The 11,451-nt window shown below is 41.1% G+C and overlaps 1 long non-coding RNA gene across 1 annotated transcript in view; it reads left to right on the forward strand.

Moving 5' to 3' along the window:
* The window catches only part of LOC116695796 (uncharacterized), an 11,765-nt gene extending 1,621 nt beyond the window's left edge, over positions 1-10,144 (forward strand). The window contains exons 2-3 of the long non-coding RNA XR_004333552.1: positions 3,105-3,107; positions 9,887-10,144. This is a non-coding gene — a long non-coding RNA (uncharacterized LOC116695796). The remainder of the gene's footprint in view (positions 1-3,104; positions 3,108-9,886) is intronic.
* The last annotated feature ends 1,307 nt before the right edge of the window (positions 10,145-11,451 follow it).

An 11,451-nucleotide genomic window follows, 5' to 3' on the forward strand; every position in this document is an offset into this window, starting at 1 on the left:
CCCCTCTCCTTACATATTGTTCTCTCAACCTCTTCTCTTCTTATTGTTTCAACATGTTTCTTTTTTCCCCCATTTCATTCAACTCTCTCACCGCCTCCCTGGTTCTTGCCATTTTCTACCAACAACCCGCGCTCACTCTCTTTTTTTCTGTCATTCTCTGGGCTTGCCCTGCAGTGCTCTTGATGTTGGCAGTGGAACACATTAACACATCAAACTTTGACTCTGTTAATGTGCTTGGCCTTGGCACACTGCCACACACTCCACATATTTGATGCTACCTGCCAGGTGGTGCACCAGAAAGTGGAGGATGCAGTGGATGCTGGGTTTTCAAACATCTAAAACAACCAGCCAATCAAATGATGTGTTGCTTCTTTGGATAGGTGGGTAGCAGGTAGGGCTGTTGGAACAAATTCCAAAAGTCTCATATAATTTGAAAAAAAGAAGCTAAACAAATCAATACAAATATTGTTAAAACACTATTCAAATGCTGAATGTGTATTTTTTATTATAAATGTGTTGGTCAGCGTTAGCTAATCTCACTCTTCTTGCCATATCCTACCCGCATGTGAAAATTAAATACTTTTGTCATGTGAAGTCCGATGAACAATAGATAGCCGGAGTGAGCCACGCAAAGCATTGTGAGATCTTACGGCAATGTGTTGCTGTCAGAGTCCACTTCCACTTCATATAATTAACTTCTGATAGCTGAATTCAACAGATATATAGCCTACGGCTCTATTCTCAGTAACTGACAATCTTCAAGACACAGGTAGAAATCACTATAAATAAGCATAAATAGTACAGTTTGGCTTAGTTATTACTGCTGTTAGCATGGTGGCTAAGACTACGTTTCTCCGTTTATGATATATTGTTTTGGCTGTGCTAACATACTGTCATTGGGCTAACCAAGTACCCTTAGCCTTTACAGAGCAGCTTCACTACACTTGTTAGATGTTTTCATTACAGTGTTCTCCCTTGATTTGTTCATCGCTGTGTGTAAACAAAGCGGCGTGCCAAAAATGCAATGTTGCATAATGTTGATTTCCCTTATGAGGCAAATGTTTGAAGTCCCTCTGGACAGAACGTACAACAACCACATGCTGAGAGTGGATTTGGCAAAAGCTTGAGTAGTGCAGTAAATATAAAATAGGCTGAATTTGAGCAGTAAATATTTAAATATTGTTCAAATGTCTACAAAAATGACATTAATTAAATTAATTACTGCATAGATGAAGTGGCAGCTCTAGTAGCTAGGTAGCAATCAAACACTATCACCCAGGAGAGCTTTGGGTCCCTTTTGAAATTTAAAAGAAACAGATTTTTTTCACTTTACAGAACAAAACGGAACTACGTCCGTGTGTGTAACCAGAAGTGAAGCACAGTTTCAGATGTATAGATTTTAACTGAAACCACAATCTTTTTTATAAACTTAACTACGTAATTTTGTTGCCTTAATGTGACCAAACTACGAGCGTGTTTAAAACCGTGATCGTTTTGTCTCTGGTTTAGATTTGAGGATGGAAAACGTTCCAGTGGATCATAGTTCCTGCTACCGCTTGGGGCGCTAATTAAGGACATTTTGACAGTTGTAAACTCGGAACTACAAAATGGGATCCAAAAATACAAAAACAAACAACACCAGGAGTAAAAGTGGAAGCAGGCAAAAATCAAAGTACAATATCCAAAAATCCAAATAGACCAAAGAGAAGAAAAAAAAACTGGGACATAGACACAGGGAAAAACTCACAAGGGAAGACGGATCGCAGGAAAAGTCAAATGTTAAACACACCGACAGGAACACACAAAAGGATCTGACAAGAGAAAAAGGGAGCATAGACACTAAATACACTGGATAACGAGGAAACAAGAAGCAGGTGACACAAGGGCTGGGAAACAGGTGAGAAACGTCAGGAATCACAGGGGCAGGAAAACACAGGAAGTAAAACCAGACACAAACAGACAAGTGGAAAACCTAGACTGTCAAAATAAAACAGGAAACAGAACAGACACTCACTGGGAGACACAAGACAGAAAGTACAACTAGACTAGACAAGGGAGGAAACTAGGCAATGAAACAGTCCATCCATCCATCTTCATCCGCTTATATGGTATCGGGTCATGGGGCAGCAGCTTCAGCAGGGGACCCCAAACTTCCCTTTCCCGAGCCACATTAACCAGCTCCAACTAGGGGATCCCAAGGCGTTCCCAGGCCAGGTTGGAGATATGATCCCTCCACCTAGTCCTGGGTCTTCCCCGAGGCCTCCTCCCAGCCGGGGCACTCCCTAGGGAGGTGTTCCAAGAGGCATCCGTACCAGATGCCCAAACCAACTCAACTGGCTCGTTTCACTGCAAAGGAGCAGCGGCTCACCGATGACTGTGCTTCTCACCCTATCTCTAAGGAAGACGCCAGCCACCCTCCTGAGGAAACCCATTTCAACCGCTTGTATCCTGGATCTCGTTCTCTTGGTCATGACCCAGCTTTCGTGACCATAGGTGAGGGTAAGAATGAAAACTGACCGGTAGATCGAGAGCTTTGCCTTCTGGCTCAGCTCACTTTTCATCACATCTGTGCAATAAATTGAATGTAATACTACACCCACTGCGCCGATTCTCTGATCAATCTCCTACTCCATTGTCCCTTCACTTATGAAGATGAAACAGTAAACAAAACAAAACAACAGGGAACAGAAATCTAGAAAAATCCCTGAACATACAAACAGGAAACAAAACCCTACAGTACAGAAACAATTGAAAAGTACAGGATACAGAAATATACATAACCATGACAGAAATGCTCCTATATGTGGTATTAGAGGGTATGAATAAACAAGCCTTTTGTACTGTTTGAAGGAGTTGTTTAAGACACTTGCAAAATCTATGGTTAGGAGTATTAAAGCTGTGTTGGCACCTCTGAGTGGCCCTTACTAAGGTAATTTGTGATGGGTTTTCCTTTGATGTGTCATCAATCTGCAGATGGCAGTAAACTTTATATATACTCAGATGCGTTTCTTGTGTAACCTGACATTTTGGCTCCAACAGAAAGAATGAGACTGTACGCCCTAGGCATCATCATAAATACAATAGCACAGTGTTTTACTGACCAGTAAGTAGAATTATTTTAGTGGACTACATAAAAAGGGCATAGGTAATATTGATGATGTGTGCCTTTCAAAGGAGTTAAGCTGGCGAACAGTAATATTGAATAGTATGAGCAAGTAGCAGAGGTCTGACCTCAAGTGAGAGAGACAAAGAGACAGACAGCCTGATAACAATGCTGGGAATGCTGGTAAAGTTATGAATGTTATATGTTGTATAATGTTGTATTTAATGCAGTGCCACTGAGTGTGATATACACAAGCCATCATAGCTAGAATAAAGTATCATCAACTGTAAGTGGAACTCAGGTGTCATCCTATGACCTAAGTATCGTATGGAACTGTCTAACCATGAAAGGTAAACATTGTATTTTTTTTTGTGACCATGATTTTTCCCTAGACTTAACCACAAAGTTTCCCTAATCTTAAAGTACTAACTTTAACCCAAACTGTTTTCCCTGAACATAAGTCCATTTTTGAGCCAGGAATCAGATCAAAAATTTTTTGGAGGGCTTGTTGCTCTTTCTGTAGTTGACGTTCCACTTTGAGATTGTTCAGGTGCAGCTAGAAATTCTGCAGGATGCCTGTTGTCTGATCTCTGCATTATAAACTCCGGTCAATTCATGAGGACTATGGTTAACTGCTCCTCAGACATCTGCAGGGTGAATCCAGACAGCTAGCTAGACTATCTATCCAATCTGTTGCACGACTAAAACAAACTTTGAACGTACACATATTCCACGCAAAGAAATTCTTTCCATAGGCTATTTTTTAAGTGTTGTTGCTCCGTGCTTAGCCCCTCCCAAGACAATTGTGAATAGTTTAAAGAAATGCCAATAAACCAGTGCACTTCTTTCTCCCATCCCAAGGTGTTGTGGGGAATAGCCAGACCCTCCTTCACAGGGTTGTGGAGGAAGGTCTGGACATGCAAGACTCTTTCAGGCTATTTTCCAGGGTCCTTGCTGTTTCATTAATGTAGTATTCCCCACAGCTGTTGCAAATGAAGTCATACACAATCTTGACCTTTCTCTCTGGGGCTCTGTCTTTCAGGTGTAGACTCTGGCTACATGTTTCCACATCCCAGTCATGTGAGGGAATCCTACTGGGATGCATCTGGTGGTCCATGTTTCTGTGTTGGTCTTATTATTGTTGTATTACATCTTTCTCCAATAGATAGATATTAGAAAAACAGGGATTGGATCAAAAAAAGGTCCCACATACACATTATTACTCTAATCACATGTGATAAATTGAAGGAAGAAGTAAGAAAGGCGCATGCACGCACGCACGCACGCACACACGCACACACGCACACGCACACGCACACGCACGCACGCACACGCACACACACACACGCACACACACACACACACACACACACACACACACACACACTATTAAGTATAATTGAAAATATTTGAAGAAACAATTAAGGCTGTGGGATTAATTAAATCAAAGTGGGACCAGAGCCCTCTCTGGACAGCATCCGTCTTACTAAGGGAATCTAGTGACTAATTATTCCATCCCATCTGGAATAAACAAGTATATGATTCTTCCCCCAGCTAGCCAAAGTAAAAAAAAACTCTGACAGGAATTCCTTTTACATTATAATGAACACTGCACAGACCGACATCTGGTATTCACATAGTAAGTCTGGCACCCTGCATCTGGATTAGGTCCACACATACAGCGGAGATGAACGTCACTGTTTTGATTTGATTAAATGATTGATAATCCCTGTGGGTAAATTAGAGATTTGCTGTTGTAAAACATTGATGTTTTAGCCGGGGGAAACCGTAATATTAAGCACATAAACCCAAACAGAATATAAATGGATCAATAAAAGTAATAGCTCATTTAAGCACAACATTGGGATAACAAAAAAAAAAAATGAAGTGGTGAGCCTAATAGCATAACACAGATAAAGAGCCATCAGCAGGGGAACGATTGTCTGCCTAACCATTTTTAAAGTGAATACTTTGTAAGAGGTTGGTCTTCTGTCTGGGGGTATTTGGATGAGGGACAATTTAACTTCAACTTCACCAATGCTGCCCTCAGTGACGTGGTATGTCACTCTCTACCCTTCTTCCAAGCAGCTTATTCACTAATCTTTCCTCCTTTTCTATACCTGACATCCCAGACTTGAAACAATGTAAAGATCTGTTCTATATTATCAGGTTTTTATTTTTGACTTGAATTCTTGCCTGCAGTCATATCAGAGCAGCGCCAGGGCTGTGTGTCAAGTACACCGTAGAGCTCCTTCATAGACATTGCGGCTTTAGTATGGATCTCATTCAGGTCGACATTACAAAAAGGGAAATCATTCTCTCTTTTTTTTGTTCGTATTACTTTTCACCTGTAGCTGTCCTAAATATTTTTTTCCAGTGAGCGGTCATGACTAAGGGATTTGATAAGGTTGTCTCTGACCATTAAAAGTTTACATTCGACTGTTTGAGTGATTCAAGAAAGGACACTTATTTAGCTTTTGCAATCACTCTTAGTCTGAAAAAGAGCATTAATAGCTATTCGAAACAATTAGGTGTGTAAATACCCATAATGAAATGAAAATTCTTCCCAAACAACAAATGCCAGATGATTTCAACCTTTTCCCTCATAAAGAGCTAACTTGCCTCTTGAGAGAGGGAGTTTTGTCAGTAAGGCTGAACACGTACTGACCTGACTCCTTCATGTGAGCTGTTTGACTTTGCCAGCTGCCATTGTTCCCCGTGGGCCTCAATACATATTCTGAAGGATTTCATGTCACCTGGTGGGAAAGGATTCTTTCCTCCCGCCAACTCTGGGATTTGTAGTTAACCCTAACAGCCTACAGAGGTACCAGCCAACGTGACTTACACATTATTTTATGAGTTTATCATGGCACCTGCACCTGTCTGTAGTGTGGACCGGCATTCAGCACCCTTTGGTTTTCAATGAGTATGAAGTAAGTGTAGTCTGCTTGTGTAGGAGAACAGCATGCAGCAAGCAGCATGTAACCCTGCCAACACTTTCTAAAAATGAATCAGTTCCAAATTGTGTTTGGATGCCAAAGTGGCATGCTTCTATTATACCAAAGCAAAATGCAGCAAAACATAATCGAAACTGGCAACTGCAGGGCATGAGCAATTGGAACACACATCTCAGAGGGATATCTTGACATTTTGATAGTTGGTTTGGTTTTCTTCAGAGCAAGAACACAATTTTCAAATTCGTTATGCTATTAACCGCTCCATCTCAAAGGGTATAAGACAGTTTTTTTTTATCAACTTATCAGTTTTATCAATCATTTGAGGGTGTAGGTCACTTCTTCTAGTGGACAATCACATTCTGTAAATTTAATACAAAAAGATTATACCAGACTGTGACTTCCTGTTGAAATATTACAAACTTTTAACCTTAACCCAGTTGGTTTGTATTACACATTATTTACTATCTTTGACAGAATTGTTTAGGTGAATCTAATCCACAACAATCTACAATAAGTCATGGAGGCAGGAGGTTTCAGTGTCTTGCTGACAAATGCACGGCTCTTGTATGCACTGACGTTTGAGATTAGAGAGAAGGTTAGCCCCAGTAACAGGCAAGGGTTTGGTGTCCTGCTCAAGGGCACTCTGACAGAATGCATAGCTATTAATGATGTATGCAGTCATAGAGATGCCTACACCATCTTTCTTCGCCCTCTTCATATTTTACAGATCCAGTTGTGTCACACCTGTTAATTACGGATTCAACATATTTTCCTCTCTTTTTAATGAGCCATATGCCTCTACAGCACAACCTCCTTTGTTTATGAGTACACCTCCGTGCACAAGGAGGATTAGGATTATTTTGACACACAGGTTATGTTTCTGAAAGCTTTAGAAGTTATACATATTGCTTTTTTGTTGTCAATTTCCTGCCTCTCCACCATTTCTTCTGTGTGTGTAGCCTGATTCTATGTGACTGCCTGCTATTACTAAATGTAAGCCTGACCACTGATAAAAGAAAACTGCTCTTTAATCCTCTTTGCCATGTGCAGGGTCTAGTTTTGGTTGCAAGCTTTGTCATTTACCAGTATGCTGATGGCAGCATGGATCAACCTTGTGCTAACATGATACTAAATCTAAAACACTCTCCCAGGCTAGAAGCTTGCCTAAGCAGTATGTCTTTGGCTGTGAGTGGCCATGTGAAGTTTAGTCAGCTGTAGTAGAGGTCACTTCTAATGTCATATTTGGGGTAAACGCTTCACACAGTGTGATATTTCAGGGCCAGTTCTAACCCAGTCCAAACATGAGGCAAACAGGCTGATTGATTCTTTAAAAGGCTAGCTTCTCCCTTAAAAACATAGCGAGTAATTTGGAGAATAGCCAAATATGAGTCCAACTAAAGATTCACTCATGTGTGCCTCAGGTTGATTTTTTTCCATGTTCCATGCCAACTCTAATATTGAAAGATTCAGTCAGATAAGGGTCAGTATTGTATCCACTGTGTAGGCTGCAGAGAGCCATAAGTGCCCCAGATAAGGGAAAGTACTATTAAAGTATTTCAAACATCAGTATTCTTGTCTGTTGTACATCCACTTAGTTTGTTAAGCATCTATCCATATTTGATAATGGTGTGGCTTCCCATGATCAATATTTTAATCACTGGCATGTAATATTATCAATAACATCTTAGTGATTTTGTATTATTTATTATAAATTGAAGGATGTGTGAGATTGACTGAAGATTCAACCTAAGGAAGCGCTGGCCAGCTATGATGAAGTATGAGAATGAAAGCTTGTAGCAAAGCTTATATTCACCGGCTGGTTAAATGACATGGTCTTTTTGTTTGAATGTGACTGTAAGTACAGGAGTTATTACCAACCAGCTGAGTGAACAAGTAATTCTTAATTTCATGCCTGCAGTATTGACCTTGGTAGCTCTTTCTTTGTGCACTCTGCAGCTCTCCTTTACTTTCTTCTCTAATGGGCCTCTTCATTTTTCAATTTACTTAATTTGTGTTACAAATGTCTCAGTCATTTTGTTTGATGTCTTTTAGTTTCTATTTTTCTATCCTTCGGGTTCTACCATGGACCATGGACCGTGAGATTGGTCGGAGAATCGGAGCAGCCGGTGCGGTATTACATTCCGTTTATCGCACCGTTGTGACGAAAAGAGAGCTGAGCCAGAAGGCAAAGCTTTCGATCTACCGGGCAATTTTTGTTCCTACCCTCACCTATGGTCATAAAGGCTGGGTTATGACCAAAAGAACGAGATCAAGGGTACAAGTGGCCGAAATGGGTCTCCTCAGGAGGGTGGCTGGCGTCTTCCTTAGAGATAGGGTGAGAAGCTCAGTCATCCGTGAGGAGCTCGGAGTACAGCCGCTGCTCCTTCGCGTTGAAAGGAGCCAGTTGAGGTGGTTCGGGCATCTGGTAAGGATGTCTCCTGGGTGCCTCCCTAGGGAGGTGTTCCAGGCACGTCCAGCTGGGAGGAGGCCTCGGGGAAGACCCAGGACTAGGTGGAGAGATTATATTTCCAACCTGGCCTGGGAACGCCTCGGGATCCCCCAGTCGGAGCTGGTTGATGTGGCTCGGGAAAGGGAAGTTTGGGGTCCCCTGCTGGAGCTGCGGCCCCGCGACCCGATACCGGATAAGTGGATGAAGATGGATGGATGAGTGGGTTCTACCTTACAATCCTTTTGTTTCTCAGTTTCACTGCTTTCATTCTGTAAAACCTCTCACTTATCCACATATATTCTCTTTTAAAATACAGTATTTGTGTCGTTTCCTCACCAGGATTCCTTCGGCTAGTGTGAATAGCATGAGTGTGTGAGTATATGTTAACATACAGAGTGGGAGAGAGGGAGAGAGAGAGAGAGAGACAACTGTGGGACAATTCTACCTATAAGAAAATATTTTTTTCTATGTCAGAACCTTGTGTGACCAAGTCAACCTATGCTCACTAATCCCTGAACCCCTGCTCAATCCCTCTCTTTCTCTCTGGATTTCCTGTTTGCATCTACACACAAACAAACAAACAACAAACCAAACACACACACACACACACACACACACACACACACACACACACACACACTCTTTTTCAAAACCCCATACCTTGCCCCTGCATCGGACTTGTTACTGCCTCCTCAATCATTCAAAGCTCCCAAGACTTTGGAAACGTTTTTTATTCATGCATTGGAGAAATTTTCAACTCCTGTTGTCAGTTTGTATTGTTATGCTGATGATCTTGAAAAATAGTCCATATTATTTGCAAGGTAGTTGAGGTAATTGTCACGGCACCTACAGCATAAATTATGTTAAAACTCCAGATAGACTTACATTGTGTTGCAGGTGGGATTTCATTCATTTTACAAAAGTGTCCTGGGATTTCCTTTCCTTGCACATATTGCAATACCATGAGATCACGCGAGAATTGCAGGATCCCATATCAAACTAAAATCCATTTTGTCAGGCTTCAAGTAATGCATTTGTGTCTGAACTACCAGCTTACCAAACCACAACGGCAGATGTGAGAGATTGTTAAGGCAGGACTTGCCAGGTATCTTTTAAAAGTGCCTGGCCTTTTCCAAATAGTTTCCAATGATGGCTTCTCAGATGGCTCTGTGTAAGAAACCATCTGGCGCGTCAGGTTTGAGATACCCTAATAACATTCTGATGATAGCTGAAATAGGTATGCATGTATATCAGTTACCTACCTCTTGAAATGTTTTCATTGCAGTAGCCCATCCAAAAAAGTTTTTTTTCCTGCTGTCAATTCACATATGCCTAAAACAGTTCTATTTTATTCTACTTACACAACTCTGGTGAAAGGCAGAGATGGGAGTAAGTCACACATGGTCAAGTCACAAGCAAAGTCTTAACCTTCAAGTCTCAAGCAAGTCCAAGTCATTTTTTGTGACATTAAAGCAAGTCAAGTCATAGCTTGGGTCAAACAAGTCACATGTCAAGTCATACAAAATTTTCCATTTTTAAACAAGCTAAAGACAGTGGTTACTGCTTGAGTCTAATTTGCATTTTTTTCCCACTCAATATTCAAAACACATTGCGTCCAAGCCACATACATCTGAACAGTTTGCATTTAAACAGGTAAAAAACACAGCCTAAAACGGATAAGGCCAACAATAAATCAATGTCTGGTGGAAGGAATACCTTTTTTTGCCTAATTTGAATTTCCCTTTGAGGTAGCTTGTTGATGAAAGGAATAACTAAAGCAGCCCTTGAACAAGCCAAATTAAGTTCAAGTCGAATCAACCCCTGCTTGTGTTCTTGTGGGTTGAGGGAATCAATAAGCAAATACTGATTAGTGTGAGTGAACAAGATGCAGGCTACACATCCACACACTCACCGGTGAAAATGTATACAGAGTGAAGTTCACACATTTGCACACATGAATGCACACTGATGCTGTGTGTGTTGACGTACATGTAGAAAGATGGGCACTCCCTTGTGGTCTCATGATCAGGGACAGGTGAATTTGCACACACACATTCTGGTGGCATTTTTGCAATTAAAGTGGGCCCTGTGGCTATCTTTCCGCTGACTGCACAAGCCAAATATCAGGGCACAGTGCGGTGCTGCTTTGCTCCCCTAGTGGAACTAATTAGATGTTCCCAAAGGACAGCCCTGTCATCACATTGTTCTGCCCACAATACAGCCTCAGTAGCCCTGCGAGGGAAGCAGAGGGCCAAAATAACCCAGTGAATAAGTTAATTATACATATTCCAAAACTATCCAGTTTCAATGAAGCTGAAACTCAACAGTCAATTTTCTAAATCGGATTTTTAGCAAAATCTGACGTTTGATTAGAGTTATATATTTTAAGTAATAATCTTGAAGATTTCCATCTAAATAAATGTCTGTTAAGTCACTTGTGTGTAAGTGAAAAGTGAGTTTCAAAAACACCTGCAATTACGTTGTTTCGCCATAGGTGCAGCCAAGGAGAAAAAAATGGATATCTTTAAGATGTAACTTTAAAGTGCCCATATTATGAAAAAAAAAAGTATTTTTATGGGATTTGCGGTGTTATTTAGTGTCTCTGGTACTTCTGTAGCTGAGTTAAAAATTCCACTTGCCATTAAAAGGAACATTAACTTCTCATTTGGACAGTAGTTGCCATGAGACATGCTTTTCTCACTAGCTGAAATAAGGTGGCTAACCTCAGCACATGCTAGTGCTAGCCTGCTAGCTTGTTCTCAATGGCAAAACACTGCTACAACACACACTAGTTCACCACAATCTCCAAAAGACCTACTTCCATGTCCCTGTTCTGCAGGTATTCCACAAGTGCGCCCTCGATTAGAAGAAGTCTTCCAGCAAATCCTGCCTTGCACTGACCAAAGCTGGAGAAAGAGTTATCTAGCTGATGTGATCTTACC

The sequence above is a fragment of the Etheostoma spectabile genome, chromosome 9 (assembly GCF_008692095.1).
Source record: "Etheostoma spectabile isolate EspeVRDwgs_2016 chromosome 9, UIUC_Espe_1.0, whole genome shotgun sequence".
Classification (NCBI taxonomy): Eukaryota; Metazoa; Chordata; class Actinopteri; order Perciformes; family Percidae; genus Etheostoma; species Etheostoma spectabile.